The sequence below is a fragment of the Trachinotus anak genome, unplaced genomic scaffold, assembly GCF_046630095.1.
Source record: "Trachinotus anak isolate AG129_WGS33_773 ecotype Australia unplaced genomic scaffold, CSIRO_AGI_Tana_v1 ptg000016l, whole genome shotgun sequence".
NCBI classification, from domain to species: Eukaryota; Metazoa; Chordata; class Actinopteri; order Carangiformes; family Carangidae; genus Trachinotus; species Trachinotus anak.
The window spans coordinates 7,307,995-7,329,442 of record NW_027273867.1 but is presented as its reverse complement, the minus strand read 5'-3'; the positions used below and the strand labels follow the sequence as shown (position 1 = coordinate 7,329,442).

The following is a 21,448-nucleotide window of genomic DNA, read 5'->3' as shown; positions in this document are numbered from 1 at the left end:
CACATTTGCATGTGAACCGACTTTCTGGGTTAGACTGGAAATTAAATGGAATCAGTTAATTGGAAATGAATGAACTGATTACATTTGATTTGCAATTACTGGCAAATTATATGAAAAAAAAGCGTCATACATAGAAATTATTAGAGCATGTGTGACCGAAGAAAATCTCTCCATGGGGGGAAAAACGTTGCGTTTCCAATTTCATTTCAAATTTCAGTCGTTTTGAAACAAAGTAGAATCAGGTAGGAAGAAGTAAAAAGTTATCTCATTTTGTGTGGAAAATAAGGAATAAAGAGTCAACCATGGACTAAATGACTAAATGTTCCGGTGGATATTTTTTGTAGTTTGCAGTATGGTAATATACCTTGGAGCGTACAGGAAGTTCCCAGACATGGGAGCTCACAGTTTCTGTCACAGATAAGAGCTGATGTAGATCTGAGACAATGGGCTGTTTATGGTGTTCAGAAGAGGAACAATGACTTCACTAACTTTTTAATATCATGGTTTTGTTTTGTTTTGTTTTGTTTTTTTGTTTTTTTTTTATATATAAAGAGGATATTGTTTGTGTGGCAAACAGTAGTCTTTTTTTTCTCCCTGAGTGAGACTCTTTCTTCCTTTTCATCTCATACACAAACACAGACACACAACCCCGCTGTTGAGAGCTCTTATATTTGAGTTTATCCATTATCCACATCCATCAGCATCAATCACTCACCCCATAACTGCTCCCCGTCCACAGTCACACACAGGCTCAGATACACCTCACCGCCGGCGAATAGACTATCAGTGTGGTTTTTACTGGCGTGTCTGAGGCACTGACACCTCCACGCTCGCTCTATTGATTTTGTTGTCTTATCCTAATGAGCCTTGCGTCATCCATCACTGCTCCGCTGCTAGCACTCAGGCAGCCTGGATGGAGGGGAGGACTGAATTAAAGGAGGGACAGGGACGATCACCTTGCCACCGGGTATATATCAATGAGAGTTTCCTGAATTTCATTTTTGAGAGGCATCAACAATGAAAAAAAACAGTCTGCACATCTGTTTGAGATATGTGATGTGAGGGGGATGAGATAAGTGCAGTCTGACATGATTTCAGTCCCCTCAGCTGATGACTACTGACCCCACAGGCTCTTTCCTTTAACACTTGCTTCCTTGTGTCGTTAAAGTGCTTTCAGGTTGTGTTTGTGTGTACGTGTGTGTGCAGGTATGAGTGTGTAGGTGTTGACTACAATGATGATGGCGATGGTGGAAGACAGCTAGCACCCATTACTTACTTACACCTTTTGGAGTACAGCCTGGAGATGAAACACTTCCACGCCCCGCAGCTCCTCGGCTCCATCCATATGTTCATCCACTCAGCCATTATGGAGGTGGTCCCCCCTCCTGCTTTAAGTCCTCTCTGTGACTCCAAATGGTGTTTTGATGTTGCTTCTTTACCCTGTGTTGATGCATTTATAAACAGTGAGCCTCTATCACCAAATGTGTTTGTTGTCAGTCTTCCTGTCAGGGTTTGAAGAAAATAAACACCCTTACACTGGCAGTATTCCATGATTGATTTTGAAGTACAAATCAGACTGTATTATACTGTATGTAACCATTGTCCTACATTCTGTGTCCTTCATCTTTTGCTGAATCCCATTTCCTACATCAGTCTTCCTTGTCCTTCATCGAAAAGCTACTTTTCAAGTGGTAGGTCCAACCCACCGTATTGTCCTGCATCCATTATCCTACAATTTGCTTGGGCCTGAGTTGAACTAAAACTAAGCCTGACTAGAATTAGCACTCTGTAGTTTTATACCTCTGCCAACCAGCAAAGTTGAAATATGATCACAATATCCCCTTCCTGAAGAAATTCCCTCAAGGCGGTCTTGAGATGTAACGTTCAAGAGGACAAAACTGTGTTTTGTGAGGTCACAGTGACATTGACCTTTCACCTTTGGCCACCACAATTTAATCAGTTCACCCTTGAGTCCAAATGAATGTTTGTGCCAAATTTGAAAGGGATTCCCTTGAGGAGTTTCTGAGATTTTGCATTCGCAACCAAATTTTGCAAGAACTTTGACCACCAAGATCTAATTAGTTTATCCATTTTGTTGTTTGTGCCAAATTTGAATTCCCTTAAGAAGTTACTGAAGTATTGCGTTCATGAGAATTGGACAGATGGATGGAGAGACAGACAGACAACCCAAAAACAAACCTCTGGCCCTGGCTGTCGCCAGTGTGGAGGCATAAACAACTTAGGTTACAACTTACCATACATCCTATTTTCAGTTATGTGTTGTTCATCCTTCATCTAATATTTTGTCAAATCCTACAAAGTGTGCTCCTGTATGTCTTTCATCCTACATCCTACGCCCCTCACTCTACATCTTAAATCAGTACAGTTTGATCACAATGCTGTACAAAGTGTGTTCACGAATGTCCTCTATCCGATATAACAGTGTATTGTGCTCTATATCTACATATGATATTCCACATCCTATATGTTGTGTTGCTGCTTATATCCTGTGTTCAGCTTTGGACACCTTGTGTTGTAAGTCCTATATCAAATGTCTCATGTCAAACACTGCCCATTCCACAGTCTATATCCCTCCATTGTCGTACATGTAACGCTACATTAGACTCATACTTCCTGTCCAATGTCCTACATCCTACACAGATCTAGTGAGACATATTCTATCTTCTCCTCTTAAGTCGATTTCTAACCCTGTCTTAAGTCCTGCATCATTCACTCTGTACCCGACATCCACCTCCTGCATCCCACATATCTGATCTGACATCCTATATGTTACATCCTACATCCTGCTTTCTTCATATCACATTGGACATCACACATCTCCTGTCCTACTCCTCCCGCCCACCAGATGTCCCTGGACTTTCTTCCTGTTTCCAGATCCACCTGCTCACCTGTTTTCCATTTCTAATCACTGGAAGGTCCTACATACACACCCGCTCCTCATTTCCCTCCCCTACTCCCCGGTATTTACACCAGCCCTGTTCACCCAGTCAGTGACCAGATCATTCGCAGTGTGCTTCCTTTTGTGCTGCTCATTCTTACTCCCTGTGTGTAGTTACCTGTTGTGTGGACCTGCCTGTAAACCTGGTCCTCATCACTTACTCTATTATAGTTCCTTCATTGCGTCAGCCTGCCTGTGTCTGTGCTCGGGTTGCCCCTGCCTCCAGCCGTGACAGAAATACTGTATGTCCTACATCTTTTGCCCTACATCCCACAACTGCAGAAAGTCATCAAACAAAGGGTGGCGGCAGTTTCTGGAACCTAGAACCAGACGCAGAAGTCTTTGATTGCACATGCCCATCATTACACGCTCCACCACTCAAGGCTGCAGATGTTCTCCAAAAAAGAACTAATCCTTGATGAGAGAATAATTGTGTGGGATGGTGAAAAAGAAGACCCAAAATACCCTGTCTTCAGGGGGCACTTTGGTGAAAATTACGGGCCTAATCTTATTAAACTCTGAGTGTTGCAACTATTTACTGGTGTTAAAGAGGATAAGCTACTTAAGGCATGGTGGGGAATGAAGTGAAACTGTGTTGTGAGAATATCTCTCAATGTCACTCACCCTGTAAGCAAACTGTTCACCCCCCCCCCCCCCCCCCTCCCCCCACACTGCCATGCTAGCACATCACACACCAACACAAGCCAAATGCTATAGTTTACAGTGTGTATAAAAAGACTTTGCGCATGCTGTGCTGTCATGTGACCTCAGTTTGCCACAAAAAACAGTTTGTGACTTTCCCGTAACATTAGCAAGCAGGGTGTCATGCACCCCAAGGCTAACACACATACAAATGCCAATACACACATTCAAAGAACACAAACGTATGCAAGCACAAACACACACACAGGCACCAAAGAACCCAGCAGGCTTTGGGAGCCATGCCCTGACCTCTGGTTCCCAGTCAAAGGGGTGCTGTTCAGCAGCACACAACAGAACCACTGATCCCCTGTGCTCCTCTTGTAAATTTTGCTCTTTCTCCTCGGGGCTCAGAAGAGTCCTGTGTTGTTTTGTGAAAAGGAAGAGGAGGAGAAGGGAGGAGCGGAGACGCAAGAGAACAGAGGAGTGAAGCCACTGTCTGTGTGTGACCGCTAAATCACTGTGTCTGCATGAAGGCTGGGATTGTGCGTGTGCTCCTTTGTGTGTATGTGTGTGGTGTGTGACCCTCTACAGTACATGTGCATATAAAAAGAGCAGAGAACAAGGGACCTTTAGTCTGGGATGGAAACATAGACCAATGTTAGAGGCGAAATAAGATTAACTGGTCTAATGGACACACTTATTTTCATTATTCTGCATCGTTGCTACGGCCCCGGAGAGAACAGGCTCGCTACTACTAGTGTCTCTGCGGCAGCGATGTCCTGATAAAGGGGTCTTCACTCTGTCCACTTCTAATCTCCAAGAACTCACTCATTCATCCTCTTATTTTGCTGCATTCAAATGTTATCGCAACAGGATTTTCCATCCATCTTGAGAATGTATTCATTTAAAGTGCGCACAGAAGCCAACTTATATAACTCGTGACAGTACAGTTTGTTGTGATGTGTCCGTGAAATTTAATACAGTCCTTTCCTTATTACAGATAGGAATGTAGATCAGTGCTATGCGGCTTAATAAGTATAAATAAATCAGTGATACTGAGGGAGGAGGGGTACGTAATCTAGCCTTCCTCATTAACATGGGCGTATATATGTAAATGAGATGAGACAGCATGGAAATATACAAGCCTATTACACAATTAACATGACTGCTTGATTAAGTAATATAAAGAGACTTTATAATATCTCTGTGCATGCGTGTGTATATCCTCTCACATTAAAACCCGTTTATTGTGTGAGTAATTGTTTTCACTGCAACCACCAACCAGCCACATCCACTTCAAGGCTTTTTCTAATGCAGAAATGTTTCAGTGATCCATAGTTTAACCTTGAACCATGCACAAAAACCCCAAATCCAGATGTCATATATCCCACGGGCAGATGAGCTCTGTGATGCAATCTCATTGAGATTAACAACATGACCGTATAACGTTACATCTAATCCCATTCTCCTCCTGATTACCTAAGAGCCAGATAACATCTAAATCTGCTTAATAATTGCAATGCAGATGATGATCAAGCGAGATGGAGAGAGAGTGACAGTGAAGGGTACCGCCAGTTTGACATGATTACAGCACCGGCCTCCAGGGACCCGTATCTTGATTTAGATTAAACCATGCTCGTCAAACGGAAAGCACCCGTCTTTAATACGGCCGTATATCAGCGGCCACATAAAAATCTGAGGTTCCATCAAGTCCATGAGCAAGTCCATGAGGAGGATGATTAAATGAGGAAAGACGGAATGAGATAAAAATGAAAATACACCGTTGATCAGAGACTGAACGTGGACCGACACCCGGCAAATATTGTGACACTGAAAACAAATTGATATGACAGCCTGTACTGGAAGAAATATACCTGAAACACTGCCAGCTTGAAATATGGAGCCAAAATGGATGACATCAGCAGTCATCCATAACTGTGTGTGCATCATTTTATAAGATCAGGATGGGAATATAGCACTGATATTAGTTCAAATCAGCTTCCAAAGACTGTTTTAAACAGTCACTCTCTATATTCATCTCCAGGGTTTAGTGATGGAGAGGAAAATCAGTTCACATGAAAACCCCAATCCTCATCTTCCTCTATTCTGAATTGATTCCAAAAATGTCACGTTGTTAATAAAGTTATATTTATGAAGAAAAAAGTCAGACAATGACAGCCAAAGGCAGTCAATAAAGTGACAGCCTTTGGGACTGGACCAGCCAACAAAACCTTACATAACTTCAGCTGAAGAAAATAACTTGTTTTTCAGTTGGTTTCAGTCTAAAGCCCCTGCACTCTACCAGCTGATGTCACTGGTATTTTCCCCATACACAACCACCAGAAAAAGAGTGGCTATAAAACGGTGAATACATTTTTTGAGAGCCATAAACCCCATCCAATAAGACTTTCGGATCCATATGATTAAATTATTTTATCACATTCATGTTTGCCAACAGGAAGGTTGGCTGGAGAAGGACGGACCTGCTCTGTGGACTTAAAGATGTAAAACCCAGTGAGGAAAATAATGGGAAGCTATCTCTGAATGTGGTATCCAATCCTCTTTAATTCATAAGTTTGAGTTTCTCTTACTGAAGAACACAAAGACAAAATCACTGTTTCTTCTTCTTCTTCTTTAGTACTGTTTTAGTCATTAATTACAGTTTCCTTATTCTCACACAGGCAGAGGTCTGGAACATCTGCCTGAGTTAACACAGTTAAACTTTTCAGACAGAAAAAGCTGCTGCACATTTACTTCTTATTTCTTCTGTTTGTCAGACACTGATTGTCATCAAGACTAATTAACTTAACTCCAGTTATGTTTCACATTGTAAAATGTAATTGTGAATTTTTGGCCCCTCTCCTACTCATAGAATTGAGAATTGATTTTTAATTGAATCAAGACACAAAGATCTGAATCTAATCGTGTTGAAACAAATCAAACATCAGATTCTTAGACTCAAAAGATTTCAAAAGAAGCCTCTATTAAGATTTCTGCGTTCACCCCAATATGATGAAGATGACTTAAAATTTGTTTGACGTGCTCACGGCATGAAAAAAAAAATTAATATTCATCATTAACCTTTCCTCTGGATATTTTCATGACAAGACACCACCAGAGAAAAAAGAAATCCTAATTTACATGATCTGACAATCTGGATTTTAATCCAGTACGTGGCTAAACTGGATATCTTATCCTCACCAGGGCTAAACTGAACTTTCATATCATATAAACCTATGGCAAGAGGCTGGTCTTTGTCATCACCAGCACATACACATCTAGCAACCACTCTGTGATCTGACATGAACTGATAGTGACGAGGAAACACTGATGGAGACACAACAGTGAGGGAGAGGGTTGACAGAAAACTCCACAGACAGCACCATTTTTTTCCTTAAGGGACGCCTGCACACGGGGCCAACTCCACGACAGAGAGATGGAAGATGATCACATGGACACGTCCCTTCACACACAACACATTAGCAGCACAGTCCACAGAGAAGCAACTGTGGCTTGAAAGGGAAATTCTTGCTGATTATTAGAAAACAATGCAGTGTACTGTGTGTAAACAGAACAAACTGCACTGTCTAAGTAGAGGAAACTGAGACTGGACAACACATACTGTATATCTGGCCTGGAATTAGCCTGTGACACAGCGAGTATGTGAGCTCCAGTATATGTGCTGAGACCTGTACTACAAAGCAGGATTTGAGGTGATTGAGGTAACTTCAGGTTTAACTTTGAGTTTTCAGTCCTACCCCTTGTCACCAGGGTAAATCACCATGGTAACTTACTCTGAACTCCTAACTTCAGAGGATCAGATCAAAATCTGTCAACAGCCCAACTACTGATCAGATACCTGGAAAAACTGAATCATCATTCCTACAGGAGCCTGACAGGAACAAAGGAGTTTACAATTAAGTGATAAATAATAACGAACAGTACATATTTATATAAATCAATTGAATCGTCTTTCCATGTGTCCACTCTGGATTAAAAACAGAGCTTCTAACAATCAGAGGAGAATTTATCACGCTAATAAATATATAATAACTATTATAGCTTCATTTTCATTGAACAACGATTCTTTAATCCAACAGGATTTCTGACAGTGATGATGCTTTTACTCTCTTCTTCCTCACTGCAGCTCAGAATAACATGAGGAAACTTTATGATGATAACTTGAAATAAAGACTAAACCTCTGATGTCTTTTATTAAATATTTCATGATTATAAAAAAACATTTCAGTCAGACCGACCTCATCAGATGTGAGCTATGTCAGTAAGAAGCTTAACAATAATTCATGCTCTTCTTCGTCTGACTTTAACAATTGGAAATTATGTCTATTGTTTCTTTTTTATTGAAGTCATATGATCGTGTTGTTCAGATTTCACCTTGTTGAATGTCCCGTTTGGATGATGCTGTAAATGAATTTGCCGTCAGGTATCAGGATTTCTTCTCATACCATAATAAGTATTTTACTCGTGGTTCTGATGATGTTACTGATAATTAAAATCATTTTCACATGAACATGCTCGTATCTGGACACATAAACCCAGGGTCATCGTAGCTGATAACCAGCTTTGTAGTACAGGTTATTCAGGATGTCAATGTTAGGATAAGTGAAGCCAGATAGCGAAAAGATGTCCTGGGTATGTTGAACTTGGTGGTGGGATGAGACCACCTCTACAACACAGACGACAGCAGAACTGCAGCAATATTAAGACAGACAGTTGTTGTTCCTCCTCTCTTTCTTTCTCCCTGCTCTTTTCTCTCCCTATCTTGCACTCTGTTGCACTCTCAAGAAAAAAAACATGTTTCAAAAGGTGTCAGGCAATCAATATAGTGATGAGGGCTGTTGTTTTGAGGCGTGATATACTCCACGCACACCAACACAAGAGTAATGACTACTATCCACGGGCACTGTAACAGTCATGAATTATACTTTATTGGCTGCACTTTGTCAGATATATGACTCTCCTGCCTCCTCGTATGTATTCTGCAGCTGACAAGATTTGATACATGCATGAACACACACACACACACACACACACACTCATACACGCACTCAGGTAAAAAACACTGATCACAGAACATTCTATAAAATCCCCACAACTGTGACCCGAGGCTCTACGCCGGCTCAGAGAAAAAAAAATACAGATGAAAGCTTTTTGAAAATAACAGAACAAGACATTTTCAAATCAATACTTGTTTCTCTTTTTTTTTTCTCCATCTTGAACAGTGCTTGATGACCCACGCCATTAGAGCAGACTGGGAGGCGCGTCAGCGACGTGCTCAACACGCTGAGCGGCATGAACAATGCTGCCGCTGATTGTAAGAGCCTGCACGCTCCTGGGGGGGTTAATAAAGGGGATTGTTCTGTGTTGTATTTTCTCTTTACTCATTTATGTTCGGCTAGGTGGAGGTCAGACACACTGTCCCTGAAGCCATACAGTAGGGTGTATGTGTTCAGCAGGATGAAACTCAGTGGCCTTGACCAGAAAACACAGAGAGCATTGTGAATACACATTCTCTGCTTCACTGACTAAATCAATCTTTAATACACCATGCTGCTGCCTTCCAAGAAATACAGAAACCACTGACCATGTGGCACAAGCATGTACAGTGTGTGTGTGTGTGTGTGTGTGCCTGTGTAAGTTTGCTTGTGTGTGTGTTATAAAATAATAACACATCACATAAATGTTAAAGGAGGGATTTCTTTTTTAGAGCATGTTGAAACTGACCCACACCTCTCAACACACCAAAGAAAGTTCAACTCACAGCAGCTAGGTCAGCAGCATAACAAATACACACACACACACACACACACACACACACACACACACACACACACACACACACACACACTTTCTCTCTCTCTCTCTTACTGTGATACACTCACATATGTGCAAACACCTGGTTGCAGAGGCTGTAGATACTTCACAGGTCTGATTCACAAGCTCCTCGATCGCACAAAGCACCTCAACTCCACCCGACTGCTCTGAGCAGCCAGTTCATTCATTTTGCCTGCTTGGCTGAGAGAGTTGGTTAATGACATGACAGAGGAGCTCCATGCAAATAGCCAACATCTGTCACAGCACCAGCTCCACTCCATATATTTATTTGCTGATCCTACTTAATATTTCTGCATATTACTGGCTGTTTGTTGGAGGCGGACAGTGATGCATGTTCCTGCATGACGCCGTACAAAAGAAAGCAATCTCCTGCAGCCCTCACATCTACTCCTGCTGCTTCCTCTAAATGCATATTTTGTGCTGGCTTTGCAGCCCGCTGAAGGTCAGAGGAAAGTAAGGCCCCTTTATTGTGGAAATAGGAGAAACACATTTGGTGAAGTTAATGTGTGCTGCATTTATCACCGACACAATAAGGAAGGCTAGATAATATATCTCATGCAGTGTGGAGGGAATACATTACATGGGTGTGTTGTGATGGCTGCATCTTTTTGTTATCTGTGGGGGTTATTTAGGTTTATCTTGTATCACGGTGACATTCAAATTCTGAATATCCAAGGTGCCCGCTGACTTAGTTTAAACTCATTTCAACATGTAAATGCATATGTTTAGGCACCTGTGCTAAAACTTTAATAACTCAGATGCCTCGCTGTTATCTTTAAAATAGGAGCTGGTCAGATATAAAATCCTCCTGAGACAACCTATTTGGCATTTAGCTGTCAGTACCTCATCACCTTATTCTGCTGTCTTCCCCCTTCCCGACTTCCTTTTTATTTTCTGCATGTGGGGGTGGGGTCAAACGTTGACATGGCTGGTTTTTTCCTGTCTGTGATCCAGTGTCAGCCTTCAGAAATGATCCCTCACCGATACGGGGGCTGTCTCAGGTGCCCCCAGCGCTGACTGGCAGGCCTTGGAAGTGGAGAACTGCTTTAGCCTGACGTTCAGTCAGTCTGCCTGCTCGCTGACACATTCAGACAGATAGATCACTGAGGACCAATGACAGCTCGTTATTGCTGGAGATGATAGAAGCTCACCATAGGGATTTGTATCAAAGCAGGAATGTTTGTGTGTGTATGTGTGTCTGCTGGCTGGCATAGAAGCATTAGATGAGAGGTGATGACACCGGGGTATGAGGACTGCCAGTGATTTTATAACCTGAAAATGGGAAAAGAGTCCCTAACATCTAGACAAGTTTTTAAACTCAGAGACATCTTCCTTCTTCTTGCAATTTGAGTTCTTGGCAAAGCTAATCTTGTGATTTTGTAACAGGCGTCTATCTTTGTTTGATGGTTATGGCTACAAAGACTATATTTGACTAATAGTGGAAACTACTAAAATCTAATCACTTGTTCCTTGGCTCAAGTCCTAACTGTCCAAATTCAAAATGTGCTCAAATCTAATAGAAGGTAATCAAATTAGCCAACAGGGGTGAAAACAGAACCACACTGGTGCAAGCTAAACCCTGGGAGAATGAAAGTAAGATTTTAAGCTTGTTTGACAGAGTAAAACTGCAAGTTTACATAAATATAATCTGTACATACAGTCTGTACATGTGTACAAAGTAATATCATAACTCTACTCTAGAAGCATCTATAAAGCCAATTTACTGACAATTAGATTCAAACTCTGTGGTTCCCTTCAGCTTTATGGAGCTTTTGAGCATCTTTTAACTTAAATTTCAGTTTCAAATTTTCAAATGTGCTTTACTGGCATGGAAAGTTTCAAAAACAAAGGTGCCAAAGCACCAAAATGTGATTTGGCCAAACTAAGTTTTAACTGGGCTCCAGCTACAACTTCACATTTCAGTTCAGCGATCTCTCTCATCGTGTGATTTTTAGCAGGCAGCTGTTTTCAGTGTGAAAGCTACACTATCATCTGCACCAAGCAACAGTGAGAGTTTAGAACTAGCTAGAGTCTGCTGGATGTTTCAACACGTAACTGTAAGATAACATCAGCCATATCAGCTTTAACAGGTCAAAGTTGTGTTTACATCTTGATGCACTGCCCCCAAGTGGCCAAAAAAAAAAAAAAAATCAATTAATGGTGGTTTAAGTTTACTGAAGTGACATTTTAAATGAATACTAATGCCAGCAACTTATTTTCTCAAGTTGGCCATGAAAACTGAAGGCGATAATGTGTCAGTGCTGTGTTTCCAGCCTGTTTTCAAGTGGTCAACAAAACCGTTGTTGCGTGTTAAAAGCAAAAGTTCAAAACATGTCTTGCTGAGAATTAGATGAGAAGATTGATACCACTCATATGGGCCCAGAGACAATTAGCGTAACTGGCATAAAAGACTGGAAGCAGAGGGACGGAGCTGGCATCACTCTGTCTAAACGTAACAACATCTGCCCAAGTTACACCTCTTTCTTTATCCTGTATAAAAACCAGAGTAAAAACAATTAGTGGTAATTATTGCCATGTACTTTCAGTGGAAAGTAGCTGAAGCCTCTTAAAAAGTTGATAATTATATATACATAACATGCTAATTAGCATATTCGTGACATCGTGTCAAATGTGCATTCAGCCTTGTGTCAGCCAGTTTCAGCCCTGTCACCGCTTGCTTCTCTCCTACTGTCTAATTTCTGACATTTCTAATACATTTCTAATGAAGCTGTTTTCATTTACATGTTTTTCTGTTTCTGTTGCCAAACAATGGAACGAGTCAGAAACGCAGCCCATTAAGACTACATGCTACCCAGCACTCACCTCCAAGCCATTTCAAAGCTGCACTGCTAAAAACCAACCATGATGTCCTCTGACACTGCACATATATGTTAAAGATAACGGCTGTGCTGTGGTTTTGGTTATATTTTCTTGTTAAATTATCACTCACAGAGAAAGTTAGAAGCAACAGAACACTTTTCTTATTATTTTCTCACACACGGTGCACAGCCTGCACACGCACAGCTCTATAAGCTGCTGTGCAGACTGAATGAGCTGCTCTGCTGAGCCTCCCACTCTCACTCACAGCGCAGTACTATCACTAGATGTTTATGTCCAACAAAAGTCGCTTAATCTAGCAACAAAGTCGCTAAACTGGCAACGCTGTTTGCGGTTTTGATTTCTTGGTCGGTAACATGCTCCAGGTTCTCTGGGCTGCGGGCAACAAGCAGGCTACAATTTCCTTTTAGCTGTCATCACCAACACGGCAGGACAGTTAACACAACTTTATTCTGCTCTTTTAACAGGACATGTGCATCCCCAAAGACTGTCACATTCACAGCTGTCCCCCTGTAAACAACGGCAGGCGGGAACCAAAAGTGAGAACCACACTACAGGGGGTTATAATTCAGCATTCATTTCAAAAATACAATACTCTACAAAATACATATTATATATAAAATAATAAAGTGCTACAACTGATAATGAAATTATATTATAGACTCAATGAAGTAATATAAATTAGTAATATGATAATAAAACTCAAATAATATTGCACCACTTAATAATAACACAAATGTGTACAATTAGGATTCAGTTACACATGGAGTTTTTTTTTTCCTTTTAACAGAGCCAGGCTAGCTGTCTTTTAACAGTCTTTATGCTAAGCTAAGCTAACTGTCTGCTGGCTCTTGCTTCATATTAAGTGTACAGCCATGAGAGTGGAATCAATCTGCTGATAATCTCTGCAAAGAATTGCACTTTCCTAAAAAAGTTGAATTATTCTTTTGTGGTATTGGCTTTACAGGATTGTTACGGCTGTGTAAACCTTTTTCATATGACCCAACAGGACATATTACATGACAAACTTTTTCATTATTCCTCAGTCATGCCAGTGTAAATGTATTTTCAATGCCTCTGTATGTATGATTGTATGTATAAGCTGTGTCTGTATCCTATTTAACAATATTGTCCATATCTTCAGTTCTCCTCAGTACAATTTGATGACACTGTTTCTATATGATGCAGGCTGTATGTTTCAGTGTGTGTGTGTGTGTCTGTCTGTGTGTGTGGGACACATCATCATCATCATCATCATCATCATGCCATAAATCTGCCAATCCTGACTACAATCAGCCCTTTTCATGGGACGGCCATGGCAAAATGAAGCTTTCATGCTCAGACAGTGAGGGCTATTGATCTCAGCTATGTAATCTGAAATGACTTCTGTGTTATTATTTCTCTTGTACTCTGTGACCCAGATGCAGCATGAATGTGTGTGTGTCTTAGGGGATGATGTGCCTCTTTTTATATCTGACCTCACTTATGCAACACAGGTTATTCAACATGCTAGCAGAGGGTTACACCCTAGAGTGAGTGTGTGTGTGAGTGTGTGTGTGTGTGTTTGTGTTGCTGTGTTTGTGTGATTGGCAGTGTGTGTTCATAAAAAGGTAAAAGTGCTTTTCCCTGTGTTGCTGTTTCTTTTTTTTTTTTTAAGAATCATTTTTCTTTTTTCAGTTTTGGATCAAAAGCTGAGGACAGCGGAGGAGTGGTGAGTCATGTACTATCTGAATCTGTGATACATATATAACCACTGAGAGAGGGAGACAGACAGACAGAGAGAGAGAGAGAGAGAGAGTCCTGCTGTTAGACTGAGAGAGTGATGTGATAGTAACCAGATCCTCCACGGATTAGTCTCTTTCTCTCCATAATAATTTCAGCTGCTCTCTGCTCAGTCAGACTCAGTAGTGGCTGAAATTATATCAGAAACATGATGCAAGAATTTTACAACCTCATCATATCCACATTATGTGTCATTTTCTATCAGATTTCATCTCATCTTTGAGGCATCTCAAGTGTGTCCATTTGTTATAGTGTGAATTCTGTAACTGGTAAGTCTTTCCTGGTTAAAATCCAGTCACCCAAAGGAGAAAGTGTGGGTTTGTCTGGAAATTGTTAGTGAGCACATGCATCAACAGAACAAGAAAAGAGCAAAACCAGCAAATACTCAAACTGAGGGCCAGCATGTATTTTAAAACTCACTTGATTAGAAAGGAAATGACGGGTAGCTAATCAGGGTGCCCTGTAGTTTAGGCGTAACTTGCACAGGCTGTCTGATTTCTCCTTTCTCAGCACGAGGTCTGCATGCTCTGCCTGTGTCTGTGAAAACCAACAGCTGTGGGCTCGATTGACTTAGAGGTCCATGGCCATTGGCCCAGTTAACCGGGATCAATATGAGAGCTCGGGAATACGCGGTGAGTCCAAGAGTACTGGAATATGAGGTGAGTCCAAATGACCCAGCATCATCGTCTGGCCAAATACTGCAGCTTTAGACCCACTTCAGAAACTAAGAAAGGTCTGTGCTTATAAATCACTGCATGCAGTCTGTGTCATACTGTAGATAAAATACTCAGAACTTGTGGGGATGCTTCACTTTTGGAATCCTGAACATTTTCCACCCATCATGTTTACAATCCACGCGGTTTACCGCATGTAAACTCATCACTATACTGTACATGTAATGCTGACCCAGTGCTTCACGCAGCCAGTCGGGTCAGAATCTCTGACCCGCTGTCCACAGTCGAGTTGCATTGTGGGTAATGATAAGGAATAAGAATGCACGGAATAAAAATGAGAGTAGCTGTGTCCCAATTCAGGGGCGGCATCCTTCAGAGGCTGCATTTGAAGACTGCGTCACAGCGGCGCAACTAGGCTGCCCCATTTGGAAATGTTCTCCACATGCTGCTGAGAAATGCGTCCTTCTTTTCCTGTGCAACAAAGGCTCCACCCACTGGATCCTTCGTGGTCCAACCTATCCCAAGATTCATTGCGTGCTGGTAACGAAAATAATATAGCGGCAAACAACACCAACAGAGAGCCTGAGGGATATACTTTTAAATGTATCGGTTCAACAGGAAATGTTACAACTGTTAAAACCAAGGGCGCTTTTGTGAAAAGAAGTTAAGTGTTGTCAAGGTTGCTAGTTGACAGGATTCATGCTTTGAGATGCAACGCTAAGGGTGGGTACAGCTGGTGATACAAGGTGTGAAACCTCTGTAGTCCACATAATTTCATTTCAGCTTGGCCTTTGTGGTCTGCGTTGGCGATGAAGGGCCGCACCTTCGTGGACCACATCCTCTGAGGGACACAGCCTCTGAATTGGGACACAGTTGATATCTCTGTTTGCGCTGCATCAATGTTTATACTTTTCTTCAAACTTTCCATCATGAGTCCAACATTGTTATAGATATCATACCTCTTTGAGATAGTGTTTCCAACCATGAAGACCTCTCCTGGACGTTGCTTTGTTGCATGAGAGTTTAGCTGAGGTCATGTGCATCATTAAGGTCACAGAACAGCCATGAAACTGTGGCCACAGGAATTACTGTGAGGTTTGAATTATTGTGAAACTGCCTGTTATATCTGCCGCTAGCTGACCTGGATGGCTGAAAATCTTCATGGCCAGACTTAACTGGATGTTCCCATGACCTCTTTTATAGAGCGGTGTCCTTATGTAATTGGGCTGCAATAGCTACAAGCCATACAGTGGATTAAATCTCACTCAACATCAGACTGATGATTAAAATATTCTCTTTACTCAACCAAACACATCTTTTTAGCGATTCTAGAAAATTTCTTATTCACTGTTCAGACTGTTCACTTGTTGGGATGTTGTGTGTATTTTAAAAGTCACGTTTACCCAAGAGGCCAATCACATCTTGATTATAGTGATCGTGATGATGCCAGCGCCACATACGTAGCCACATCACCATCACACCTGTAATCAGAGTAAAGAAATCCCTCGTGGTTCTTGCTGCAATAATGATGCATGACTTCATCTCTGAATTTCATCACTTGAACGGTGTTTGTGTGTGTGTGTGTGTGTGTGTGTGTGTGTGTGTGTGTGTGTGTGTGTGTGTGTGTGACTTCACATTTCTCCACATCTGAGCATGTTTGGCATCATTTGGGAAATGGGACTGTCAGGCATGCAGAAATCATGGCTTTAACTATAAATACTGCTGATGTCCCATATTTCAGGTGAACAAACAACAGTCAGCTTCCAGAGCTGGGTTCAGCTCTGTACTTATCAGATTAGTCAAGTTTAAGTCTCTCAGATGGGAACTGAGTCCCATCATCCCTTTCAGGGTTTGTTTTTGTGAGGAGGTCCAATCGTACCGGGACTCCACCACCATATATGTGTGTGTGTGTGTGTTCATGTTCATGTATGCCTATAATGCTCATCAGTATTCATCTGCTAGAAATATGCATTTTTAGAATGGGCAGTCGTCTGGCTGTGAAAGTAAGATAACAAGAATATTGCACCTTTTTGAAAGAGACTGAAAGGGGGGCAAATCTTTAAGCACTTGACCCTCTGCCCTGCTAAAGAAAATAGCTAAGTATGTAATTTAAAAGTGTGAAACGTGATTGCATGTTTTTTTGTGGTAAAACCACTTGCAAAACCATTTTGAGATTTTCCCCGTGCCTAGATAAGGAGACTTTGAAGAAGCAATTTCATGTGATGTTAGTCCAAATCCATTCCCCTGAAGCCTTTAAGCTGGGGCTGAAATCTCGCTGGTGTGAGGAGTTTGTGTCTTACTGATCGGCTAAGCCCTGTGCCTCTTCAGCTGCCACTATTCACTGCAGCGCTCCCTTATTCGGGCACACGTCAGCCTCGCACAAGTCAGGAGTCAGGGTGGCGAGTGACAGCGAGACAGGTTGGGAGTGGAGTGCCAGGCGAGGACAGGGCTTGTGTGATGTTTTCAGATGAAGTTTTTTTTTTTAAAAGAGAGATGAGAATACAAAGACTCAAAACAGAGGAATCGCCTTCACCCATTAGCTGCAAACAAATCAGAAAGCATAAAAGATTAGGAGAGTTAAAACAAGAAAAAAGAAAAAAAATCCAGAAGGAGCAGCCGTACACGCTACGTATTCCATACGGTCCAATAACGTCTGTTGATCCCTTTCTCTGAATAGTGCTCAGATCTCTGCGTATGTATCCCTCACAGGAGTTTCCCATAGTTTTAATTACCAGCTTCTCTGCCGCCAGAAGAACCTCACGCCTGTGCAACTCCAGAAACTACACACACTCTGACATTCCCTCCAAATTCTCAGTTGCTGCCGCCCTTTGCCTCTTCGTCTTGTTTTTTATAATCTCAATCACTTTCCTCTTGTCTTTCTTCCTGATGACATGACACAAATAAGAAAAGGGAAAAAAAAAAAAAAAAAAGCTGTGAAGGCAGTCGAAGTGTGCGAAACAAACAAGGATTGCAGGGCAGTTGCACGAGAAACAAACATCAACAACCCACAGCAGCAGCAGCTTCAGCAGTCACAGATCATCATCTGCAGCAGCAGCAGCAGAACATGAGCTTCCAGATTTTACCTCAATTTACACTGTTAAAAAGAAGAAGAAGAAGAAGAAGAAGAAAGGGGGAGTGATTACAAATGACATTACATGTTATTTGTTGTGTCTTTGCTGTCAAGCCAACAGCAGAGAGAGAGAGAGAGAGAGAGAGAGAGAGAGAGATCAGATGGTTAAGTGAGTTTAGAGAGTGTGTGTGTGAGAGAGAGAGAGAGTTTTCTACAGACACTAACGCCAGCACATCCGCCTCGGGGAGGAAACATAACGGTAAACCTGATGAACTCATGTTATCTAATCCCTACTGGAACACACGCACACACACACACACACACACACACAGACTGTCTCTCTCTCCCTCTGTCTTTGGCTACACAGAGCCTTGGTATGCTTCCTTCAATAAGAACACTCTCCATCAGTACAACACCACACTGATGAATCTTTCATTTCTATCTGCACCCAGTGATTATGACACTCTGGCTGAGGCTAAGACTTGAGAATTAGTGTCAATAATTGATGTTATCCAGGGGAACACATTTCCAACAAGGCTGCTCTTATGAGGGCTTCCAGCCGGGGCAGGGGGTGATTAGTCGCTGGTGCGTGCAGACTGTCCGGTGGCGCTTGAGTTACAAAATATTGAATATAAAGTTTTAACCCAAGGTGACTGCCTGCTCTGTTAGAGCTGGACTGTTGTGCTCCTCTGCCTTCATCTTTCACAAAACGCTCCCCCTGAGCGCGCGAGAGTGTGTGTCTGTGTGTTTTTTGTTGGGCTCCCTCATCTTTCATCTGCACGGTCAAATCACTGAAGCTAATTGGATGAACATATGCACCATAACTCAAGCCACGTTTACCTCACCACCGTGCGCCCTCAGGCAAGGTCTGAGCATAGATTACCAAAACTGTCTGCAGAACTCTGCACTTATCTGCAGCATGTTGGGGCCTTTAATGTGAAATCCAATAGTTTCAGGGTCAACTGATCTCTGACAACATGTCTGGATGCATTATTCAATGCCAGGGGAGGTTCAGGCAGCAGGAGGATGGACACAGAATCAAAGGCAAACAGGTCTGAAAAAACAAATTAAGTGCATGTCCTTCAAAGATGCAAACAGACAATAACAACAACTGTGTGTGTGTGTGTGTGTGTGTGTTTTTTTTCCCAGTGTGGGGAGACATTATGCAACAGATTGAAACTTGGAGTCAATCCACAGAGCAGAGCCGTGTCCTCAAGTTGAAAAAAAAAGAAAAAAAAGAATCAGAAATGGTGTCTGACCCCTGCAGGGTCACACTAAACTTCTGCTGCACAGATCCTGTTACAGCTCACGCATAAGGTCTCAACATTTTATTTTTTATTGCTGTCATGTTCAATCAGCTCCCTTGAGAATTGGGTCACCCCCTCCTTCTCCTTCTCCTTCTTTCTCTCCATCTCTATCTTCATCCTTCACTCCTAGCCTCCATCGCTTTCCCCCCCGACACAAAGAGGTCTTCCCTGAGACGTAAACCATGCTGTTAATTAAAAGATTCCTCAGTGGGCATCTGTGCAGTAATCTGTGTTCCCTGCATCCCAGTCGCACACGGATCATTTGCCTAACGCACAACTACCCATGCATTAATGAATGTATAATCATCCATATACAAAACTGCTCCAGGAAGAGAGAGATGGAATAAAAAAAAGGGGGGGAAAGAGATTGATTGTTAATAGTTTTATGACTGATAAACAAAGCAATCGATCAATCCGTGTGTAGCTGGAGAGGCACTTACATGGGTTCCTGGACGGCTGGGAATAATTTGTCGTCTTGCAGTGTTAACCCTTCCAAGCGTGGAGGATGTGGATTAATTGTGAGATGGGAGAGAGGGATGGGCGGATTTCTTCACCATGCAGAAATGATTAACGCTGCAGTTAGGCTGCGCCACAAACATAACAGCTGCAGTAAACGTCTGAACGGATATGAATGATTTTGTCTGTGCATGTGTGTTTGTGTGAGCTCGTATGTGTGTGCGTGTGCAATTAGGTTGCATGAGGATGATGCAGAGAAGAAGTGATACAGGATTTGTTAGGTTTTTTTTTTCTCAAGAAAACGTGATTATGTGAAAAACTTATAGTGGTATTATCTTTCCTGATTGCAGGGCAGGTTAACACAACACAAAACGCACTATTTCAGCAGAGCATTAATATTTTTCGCAAATTATATAGCACACTGTTTGGGTAGGCCTGAAACTGTCCCAATAGAGGCCCGATCATGCGACCATCTGCAACATCCCATCTGGGGTAGTCTATCATAAATGTTGATTTGGCCAAGCGCTCCCTCTAAACATAGTGCGCCTTGCCAACGAGGAACAGTTGCCAAGACGAGGGAAAAACATTCACTCAGTTTTCACGGCAAATTGTAAAACATCATCATTAGGAGAATGAAATCAGCCAAATCAGCTTCAGACAACAAGAAAAACTTTTGTCAGGAGGACTGTGGAGCTCGGCAGGGAGCGGGACTCGTTTCTTTTTGAACCTGTGCTCAGGACTTTGTAATTTGTATGATTGAATTTGCTAATCTGTGCATAAAACTCATAACTTGTGGTCTAAAATTAGTGTTGAGTCACTACACTGGAGTTACAGGTTGTGGCTCCTGCTGTCGGTCACAAAGGAGGTTAAGAGGGGGCTCAGCAGGTGAGATGATGTCGTGCAAATGTGTGCACAGTGTAATCAACAGGGCCAGCCAGGGCCACGGACATATTGATTTTGGGTTGTCCGTCCATCTGTCTGTCTCATTCTGGTGGACACAATATCTCAGTAAAGCCTTGATAGAACTTCTTCACATTTGGCACAAACACTTGGACTCAAGGATGAACTGATAGGATTTTGGTGGTCAAAGGTCAGAAGTCAAGGTCAGTGTGACCTCACAAAACACTTTTTAGCCATTACTCAAGACTTCACACTGCAATTATGATAAATTTCATGCAAATGGTTCATATTTTATATGATTGGATAAATCTAATCTGAAACTAGTCTGAGTCGCGGAAGCATACAGCTGCAAGGCAGTAATTCTAGTTTGGTTTTTTTTTTTCAATTCTTTATTTGGAGGATAGTTGAGAAGAAGTAACCTTGCAGCCATAGTAGATCTTCTTCTTTTTTCCTTTTACCCTTCTTTTCTTAGTAATATATATCCAATCGAATTTCCTGTTACTATTTTACATTACAAAAGGGGAGGTATAGTAATAAAAGTGTGATTTGACTTGTTGGGAGACATCCAGAACAACACCTATTAGGATCTATTAATTTGTCAACTGCATAAAAAGCGGCCCTGACCGTAGTATATGGGAAACCCATTTTCACCATAACTTAGTGAATCTGTTCATTTGCAGGTGACGTGCATCTCTGTCCAGGACTGTCTTATTTCAGGACATGTGTAATCTGCACAGTGTACCAGTACAGTACAACCAGTTCATATATATAGGTACTGGGAATAAGGGATTAACAGTTCAGGATCTTATAAATCACTATTGGGTACCTATTATATTACTAAACGTATATTTGACCTACTCAGCAATAATCTGAATTTACAGAGAATTTATACTGTTATTGTTAGTACTGTAGTTATTGTTTAACTACTACTGTGGCACTACATGTGTTTCAGATCAGAAAATCT

The 21,448-nt window shown here is 41.7% G+C and overlaps 1 long non-coding RNA gene across 1 annotated transcript in view; it reads right to left on the bottom strand.

Moving 5' to 3' along the window:
• LOC139634563 (uncharacterized) overlaps nt 1–21,448 on the bottom strand; it is a 75,057-nt gene that overhangs the window by 3,917 nt on the left and 49,692 nt on the right. Inside the window, exon 2 of the long non-coding RNA XR_011693989.1 lies at nt 1,277–1,440. This is a non-coding gene — a long non-coding RNA (uncharacterized lncRNA). The remainder of the gene's footprint in view (nt 1–1,276; nt 1,441–21,448) is intronic.